General features: G+C 42.4%; 1 protein-coding gene across 1 annotated transcript in view; it reads right to left on the bottom strand.

The window, feature by feature from the left end:
• Positions 1-443, bottom strand: part of LOC306874671 (NLR family CARD domain-containing protein 3-like) — a 28,820-nt gene extending 28,377 nt beyond the window's left edge. The window contains exon 1 of the mRNA XM_079424878.1: positions 181-443. The gene's annotated coding sequence lies outside the window, so the exon portion shown is untranslated. The remainder of the gene's footprint in view (positions 1-180) is intronic.
• Positions 444-8,897: the final 8,454 nt, after the last annotated feature.

Raw genomic sequence — 8,897 nt, 5'->3', positions numbered from 1 at the left:
ACGAGCACTGTGTTAAAATGAAAGTAAAGCTGGAATCAGACGATTTACAGACTCTGTGTTTTATCTCCTAATGTCATTTTAACTACTTTCAGAATATCTGATCCTGCTGCTGTACTTCACTTTAAATCAGTCTGGATTGAGTTTGGCTATCAAAGGTAATTGTGAACTCGTGATACTCACTGTGTTTTTCTCTCTTCATGTAGTTTACTTCCTCATATAACAAAACAGATCCTGCTGGAATAGTTTCACTTTCTCTGTCACCTGACAAGGAGGAGTTTGAGTCTCTTAATAATGATTTTTATTCTTTATTATTTAAAGTTATAACCCCTGAATGTATTTTCCTCACAGGAGTGTTGTTGAACTGAATATATAAAGCAGCTCTCTGTAAAATCTCAAACTAATGGCTCTCTGTCAGCTTCCTCATCTCTTGCTCCTCCTTCAGTACAGGTTTAAATGCTGTCAGGCAGAATAAAAGTCCCTATGAATGCGGTGTAGAATAACGCACTTTAATAACACATTGTCTGAAACCACCACTCACTGTTACCTACGCATAACATTTGAAGCAGAAATATAATCATGTGAGCTATAGTATGCTAATACATTATTTCTTGCTTATATAGCATTGTATAATATTCGCATGTCCCATTGATAAATGCTGTGCAAAAAGTTCTGTTCATTTGGATAAAAGTGAAGTGCAAATAAAATCAATATTGGGCTGAATAGTATAATAATGTGTCCGTGCCATTTCCCACTCTTGTCCTTTATTTATATTAAAAGGCATTAGGTGTGTGTATAATTAATATGAGGAGCATTGGGATATTTCTCACACTGATTACAGTCATAGAAGTTTCTCCCAGAACTGCAGTACACTTTTCATTTTCCACAAGTATTTACTAATATAGTAATATTCACAAATTATTTAATGCTGGGACAAAATTTCAGACAGGCCGGGAGTCTCACAGTCATCCAGGTTACTCCAAAAACCTACAGCTGTTATAAATAATTTACATTACTTTTAAAAATAATGACAATTTACTTGAGAAAGCCAACATACATTTAAACACGACGGGCCCCATGCAGGCGATAACGCCGGGCCCCCTGAGCTGCACGGTTATGAAGCACACATACAAACACCCCGCTCGTGTCTAGAAGAGCAGGGGCCCCTGAGCTGCACGGTTATGAAGCACATATACAAACACAACGCTCGTGTCTAGAAGAGCAGGGGCCCCTGAGCTGCACGGTTATGAAGCACATATACAAACACACCGCTCGTGTCTAGAAGAGCAGGGACCCTGAGCTGCACGGTTATGAAGCACATATACAAACACAACGCTCGTGTCTAGAAGAGCAGGGGCCCCTGAGCTGCACGGTTATGAAGCACATATACAAACACACCGCTCGTGTCTAGAAGAGCAGGGACCCTGAGCTGCACGGTTATGAAGCACATATACAAACACACCGCTCGTGTCTAGAAGAGCAGGGGACCCTGAGCTGCACGGTTATGAAGCACATATACAAACACAACGCTCGTGTCTAGAAGAGCAGGGGCCCCTGAGCTGCACGGTTATGAAGCACGTATACAAACACAACGCTCGTGTCTAGAAGAGCAGGGGCCCCTGAGCTGCACGGTTATGAAGCACGTATACAAACACACCGCTCGTGTCTAGAAGAGCAGGGGCCCCTGAGCTGCACGGTTATGAAGCACATATACAAACACACCGCTCGTGTCTAGAAGAGCAGGGGCCCCTGAGCTGCACGGTTATGAAGCACGTATACAAACACAACGCTCGTGTCTAGAAGAGCAGGGGCCCCTGAGCTGCACGGTTATGAAGCACGTATACAAACACAACGCTCGTGTCTAGAAGAGCAGGGGCCAGTTTTTTTGTAACGACCAAGGGGCCAGTTGATCACAGCCTACGTTTGATCAATTTAGCCTTCTCAAATCAACACGACTTGCCTAAAATAAAATCTGTAGATATAAAACAGTTCAAGCATATCACAAGGTTAGTTTAAATGTTTAACCCATATCCGTGTGCTGTTAGTCAGTTTGTGCGGAGAGGAGCTAAAGCATGCTTTTATATGACATGGAGGTCACTTGCATTTCTTTCTTACAGTAGAAACTACTTAAAATACATTTTTGCTCATAAAGGTAAGGAGTAATATATCATTCTGAACTGTAAAGGGTCTACCTTTATATGTTAAATATGCTTACATTCACAATATCAACAAAACTGTGCTTTTATAAAATTAATAGGAAAACAGAGTAGGCCTAGCTTTCTGTCTTCAACAAGAGCGCTTCACAATTATGAACCGAAACTCAGTGAATTGACTCACAGATATGATAAATATATATACAGAAAGCTTTAAATTACTACTTTAAAACAAAATCATTCAAATCGAAAACAAAAACTCTTCTTAATACAATGAAAAAAAAAGTAATTTATTATATCCTCAACAAATGCAAACAAAAATGTAGTTTCAGACCTTCAGAAAATGTATTTACTGAAAAACAAGAACATGACTACAAGAACATCAGGCAGAACATGAGATGTGGCAGGAACTGCCATAACATAACAAATAAACAGAAGAATTACACGAAACTCTTAGTGACTTCAAGAACACTAGACAGGCCTGCAACCTCTGTGATAACAAAATCTTCCGATCTGCATTTAGGGCCCTGCCTTAAGTTCTCCATCCACTGGTTAAGACAGACCTTGCATCCCACCACACTCCGGCAGCATGAGGTGAACACTGGTTCTTTGGTGAAAAAACAAATACATTAACTGCAGCTGGAGCCAAACCTACATGATTATGTTTTTGAAAACAATAAGTCAAATGACATCAATTACAGCTGATATCGAGGCTAAACATGAGAAAACTTTTTGGCAATTACTTCAAGACCCAATTCTAAAGAGACCACATGCTTGCAAATGAATGAATCAGTGATTAGACTAAACATGATTTCAGATCAAAGTAAAAATTTTGCGTCAACTTGTTACATCTAATTACTTTACTTTTATCAACTTTAAATTTTTCTTTTGAAAATAATTAACTATCCATTACTTAGCCAAAGCAAAAAGTATTTTTGAATCAAATAAAGTTTTTAAGCTTAATGAAATCTCAAATTATACTTTGTTTTAATGTTTTCTCTTTGTATTAACTTAATTATTTTACATCTAACCAAATATAATTTAAAATATAAACGTAATATAAAGAAATGTATTTACTTTCAGAATGTGTAATTTTATCATCTGTCTAAGATGAATGACTTCAAGCATCAAACTTGACAATTTATTTTGTCATAATACAATTTTTTTTTACAATGTGTACAGTATCCTCATACAAATACACACTGTCTAAGGGGGGGAAGTCGTGGCCTAATGGTTAGAGAGTCGGACTAGTAATCGAAAGGTTGCGAGTTCGAGCCCCCGGCCGGCAGGAATTGTAGGTGGGGGGAGGGAATGTCCAGCGCTCTCTCCACCCTCAATACCACGACTGAGGTGCCCTTGAGCAAGGCACCGAACCCCCAATTGCTCCCCGGGCGCTGCAGCATGGCTGCCCACTGCTCCGGGTGTGTGTTCACGGTGTGTGTGTGTGTGTGTGTGGATTTGTTCACTACTCACTGCTGTGTGTGTGCACTTGGATGGGTTAAACGCAGAGCACCAATTTCGAGTATGGGTCACCATACTTGACAATACGTCACGACTTTGACTTTAACAATGTAAACATCATAAACTTGACAATTTTTGTCAAAACATTTCTACAGTGTACAGTATTAAAAACACATACTGTATAACAGTGTTTAGTATCCATATACATAGACACACTGGACACGATGTAAATTCACCATAAGGATCAGTTATGGTTTCGAAGAGAAACATGCAATCTTTCCATGAACAGTCAATCAGAACGGACTACACAATCAAACCTTTAGAATTCTTCTGAAGATAAAACAAGTTTTAGGGCCAAAAACTGGTTTAAAATGGGCAGTGTAAAACCAAACACTTTTAAAAAAACACCTACCAAATTAGCCAATAGTAGAAAAAAATGGAATATGGAATAGTTTACCCAAAAATTAAACTTCTCTCATAATTGTCATAAAATGTCTCTGAACCAAATTTAATTAAAGTTAAATACTTGAATAGCTTAAGGATGAGTAAACCACGTCAGGATTTTCATTTTTGGGTAAACTATTTAACTAACCTTAGATAAAACACAACTTAACCAAGATAAAACAAATCAGGTTTAGTAAACAGTAGTACAGTTATCTTTGTATAAAAGGCTTTATACAGTCCAACATCTTCAAATAAATTTACCATCAGCAGAACATTGTAGCTGGGTCAAAGGAAACAAATTTACTCCTGCAGCTCTGAAGAGAGGTTCTGCGTCCTTCAGCTCATCTGCTTACTCCTGCGGCTCTGAAGAGTGGTTCTGCGTCCTTCAGCTCATCTGCTTACTCCTGCAGCTCTGAAGAGAGGTTCTGCGTCCTTCTGCTCATCTGCTTACTCCTGCGGCTCTGAAGAGAGGTTCTGCGTCCTTCAGGTCATCTGCTTACTCCTGTAGCTCTGAAGAGAGGTTCTGCTCCCTTCGGCTCATCTGCTTACTCCTGCGGCTCTGAAGAGAGGTTCTGCGTCCTTCAGGTCATCTGCTTACTCCTGTAGCTCTGAAGAGAGGTTCTGCGTCCTTCAGCTCATCTGCTTACTCCTGCGGCTCTGAAGAGAGGTTCTGCGTCCTTCAGCTCATCTGATTACTCCTGCAGCTCTGAAGAGAGGTTCTGCGTCCTTCGGCTCATCTGCTTACTCCTGCGGCTCTGAAGAGAGGTTCTGCGTCCTTCAGCTCATCTGCTTACTCCTGCAGCTCTGAAGAGAGGTTCTGCGTCCTTCAGCTCATCTGCTTACTCCTGCAGCTCTGAAGAGAGGTTCTGCGTCCTTCGGCTCATCTGCTTACTCCTGCGGCTCTGAAGAGAGGTTCTGCGTCCTTCGGCTCATCTGCTTACTCCTGCGGCTCTGAAGAGAGGTTCTGCGTCCTTCGGCTCATCTGCTTACTCCTGCGGCTCTGAAGAGAGGTTCTGCGTCCTTCGGCTCATCTGCTTACTCCTGCAGCTCTGAAGAGAGGTTCTGCATCCTTCGGCTCATCTGCTTACTCCTGCAGCTCTGAAGAGAGGTTCTGCATCCTTCAGCTCATCTGCTTACTCTTGCAGCTCTGAGGAGAGGTTCTGCGTCCTTCAGGTCATCTGCTTACTCCTGCAGCTCTGAAGAGAGGTTCTGCGTCCTTCGGCTCATCTGCTTACTCCTGCAGCTCTGAAGAGAGGTTCTGTTTCTTACTCCTGCAGCTCTGAAGAGAGGTTATGCGTCCTTCGGCTCATCTGCTTACTCCTACAGTTTTTAAGAGAGGTTCTGTGTCCTTCGGCTCACCTGCTTACTCCTGCAGCTCTGAAGAGAGGTTCTGCGTCCTTCGGCTCATCTGCTTACTCCTGCAGCTCTGAAGAGAGGTTCTGCGTCCTTCAGGTCATCTGCTTACTCCTGCAGCTCTGAAGAGAGGTTCTGCGTCCTTCGGCTCATCTGCTTACTCCTGCAGCTCTGAAGAGAGGTTCTGCGTCCTTCAGCTCATCTGCTTACTCCTGCAGCTCTGAAGAGAGGTTCTGCGTCTTACTCCTGCAGCTCTGAAGAGAGGTTCTGCGTCCTTCAGCTCATCTGCTTACTCCTGCAGTTTTTAAGAGAGGTTCTGCGTCCTTCGGCTCATCTGCTTACTCCTGCAGCTCTGAAGAGAGGTTCTGCGTCCTTCGGCTCATCTGCTTACTCCTGCAGCTCTGAAGAGAGGTTCTGCGTCCTTCGGCTCATCTGCTTACTCCTGCGGCTCTGAAGAGAGGTTCTGCGTCCTTCAGCTCATCTGCTTACTCCTGCAGCTCTGAAGAGAGGTTCTGCGTCCTTCAGCTTATCTGCTTACTCCTGCAGCTCTGAAGAGAGGTTCTGCGTCCTTCAGCTCATCTGCTTACTCCTGCAGTTTTTAAGAGAGGTTCTGCGTCCTTCGGCTCATCTGCTTACTCCTGCGGCTCTGAAGAGAGGTTCTGCGTCCTTCGGCTCATCTGCTTACTCCTGCAGCTCTGAAGAGAGGTTCTGCGTCCTTCGGCTCATCTGCTTACTCCTGCGGCTCTGAAGAGAGGTTCTGCGTCCTTCGGCTCATCTGCTTACTCCTGCGGCTCTGAAGAGAGGTTCTGCGTCCTTCGGCTCATCTGCTTACTCCTGCAGCTATGAAGAGAGGTTCTGCGTCCTTCGGCTCATCTGCTTACTCCTGCAGCTCTGAAGAGAGGTTCTGCGTCCTTCGGCTCATCTGCTTACTCCTGCAGCTATGAAGAGAGGTTCTGCGTCCTTCGGCTCATCTGCTTACTCCTGCAGCTTTGAAGAGAGGTTCTGCGTCCTTCAGCTCATCTGCTTACTCTCTATGTCCATGATTATCTTTTGAAAGGCCTCAAAGGTATATTTGAGTCCTTCAGGATATTTTAGGTTCAGTGCATAAATGAGTCCAAACATCAGGGCACAGGCACATGCAACAGAGGGCAACTCATTTATTACTTCCACACCATCACTGACAATGGAAATGTCCAGTGCACGACTAACAGCATCACTTTCACGGATCACAAAAAATGCCATGGTGGTCTTTCAAATTCTCTCTCCTCTTCCTCCCTCTGGTCAGCCTAAAAACATACAAGAACAGAGAGTAATTGAGGGACTGTGTGAAAAAGAAAAACCTTCATCTGAAAATTTATTACAAAATTTAGTTAGCTGTCCTACTATGGAGGTCAATGTAGAGCCCAAAGGTCTGTTGCTAACTTTCATTAAAATATATTCATTTGTGTTCAGTGTAAAAATAAAATGTGTACGGTTTATTACAAGAGTAGAGTAAGAGTAGGAGTAAGAGTAGAGTAGAGTAAGAGTAGAGTAAGTGAATGTTCGGTTTTGGGTGAAGACGTACTTTTACACTCTCTTTGGCTTTGAAAATGCTTTTAAACACTTGTACAATCAAACGCTCCCATGTGTTGACCATTGCAGAAAATCACAAACATATTTGTTGAGTGCAGTACCACAATGGCCATTCAGAGGCATTTATCAATCTACTCAATGGTGTTCAAAATGCATTTTTGGGTGATCAACCCCTTTTAAAGGAGTAGTTCACATTCAAAATTCTGTCAACACTGATGAAGAAAATACTGGTCCAAATGTAAGGAGTTCAATAAATATATATATATATCTTATCAGATCCTTCAAATTTGACAGCTTCCAACATTCTCCTTTATTTTAACCTCCCTCCACACACACTACACACACACACACACACACACACACACACAAAACCAAAGGCACTTTTAAGAGCCACGTCCGTCTTGTTATCCTGTACTTGTCTCTCTGTAGCTCTCTCTCTCTCTCTCTCTGTTTACACCTCTAGTTGTCGTATCTATCCTTCTTTGTTGTGAGTCTTTCTGTCTGTTTGTGTTTCTGCCCATCACCATGAGTGATTCAGAACTCCAAGAACAGTTTATGAAGCTGGATAACCTGGTTGATCGTCAAGAACTCAATGATGAACTCCGAAGTCTTGATGACTTGCTTGGTGAGCTGCAGGAAGAGGAGGAAGCAGCACCAGTAAAGACACCTGAACCAAGGGTGCATTGCAGAAAGAGAGACATTGATGGAAACATCGTCTATGCAAGGCCAAGATCAAGCAGTCAAATAAGGGTCAGTATAGTTTATCATTCAATATATATTGCATATCTACATTGATTAGGCACTTATGAATGTATCAAACAAGGAATATATCAGGGAAACGATCAAACCAGAACCACTCATTTGATTTTTGCCAGTATTTGTGTAAAGCAGTATAAACTACACTAAAATATTGATCTTGGTAAGGCTGTGTTTGTTCTGAGTGTGTTGTCCGAAGCCAACCAGCTTGTTTCTTTTTTAAATGATCTGCTTCTACAGCAAGCAGTCTTATTTGCTTTCATCATCTATATGACACCTTATAGATAACTGCAAGTAACTGTACTGTCCACATGTGGGTTTGGGAAATAAAAAGTCTGCTAGTCCTTCTCTCCAACTAAACATTACACAGTGAGCTTTGGTCATTTCAGGCTGGTTATAAGGGAGGTAAAATTATGCCACAAGCCTTGGGACAAGTTGAAAATGTTGTAAATGTTTTTTTTTTTTTAATCTGGTGCAGCTGAGCACATTCAGAAAACTGATCCTCCCATCAATGCTCCTGACACTAACTGTGAGGTGAGCTTTGCTCCAGAAACTGCTGGTGTGTACTTCATTGTGTAAATTTACATTTTCAAAATTTTCCAGAATACTGGCCTTTTCACAGTCAAAGGCACTCCATGCAGTACACTTTAATGTACATGTTAAAGTGTTGTTTTTAAATAATCCATACTATTTTAACAGTGTTTTCTGCAAGATCTCCAGCACTCACTGAGCAATACCTCAGATGATGAGGCATCACCTCTTGGAGCCTCAAGATATCCTCTCCTCGCTTCCTCGAACTGGAGCACACGACAAAGTCTCTTTTCAGAGAGGTGGAGGACAGAGAGACCCCGTCTGGTGAACACCGCTGCGGCACAAGAAAATGTGGCAACACACATCTGCCAACAGTGTGAGAGCAGTCCAGCTGTTGTCCGGTGTGGTGACTGTCGACCAGGCCCCTTCTTCTGTGCACCAGACATGTTCTCCATAACCGAGATGCCATGACTCCTGGATTCTACCAGCCACTGCCTCCAACAGCTTGTGTTGTAGATAAGGCTCTTTCCCATTGTGGTAAGTTCTGGTTTGTGAGTGTACAACATACATATGATTCTGAGAATCGTTAGGCCTCATAAGCTTTACTATTTAAATAATGCCTTTTTGTCT

The sequence above is a fragment of the Barbus barbus genome, assembly GCF_936440315.1.
Source record: "Barbus barbus genome assembly, chromosome: 9".
NCBI lineage: Eukaryota > Metazoa > Chordata > Actinopteri > Cypriniformes > Cyprinidae > Barbus > Barbus barbus.
This window is presented reverse-complemented; position numbering and strand designations above follow the sequence as displayed.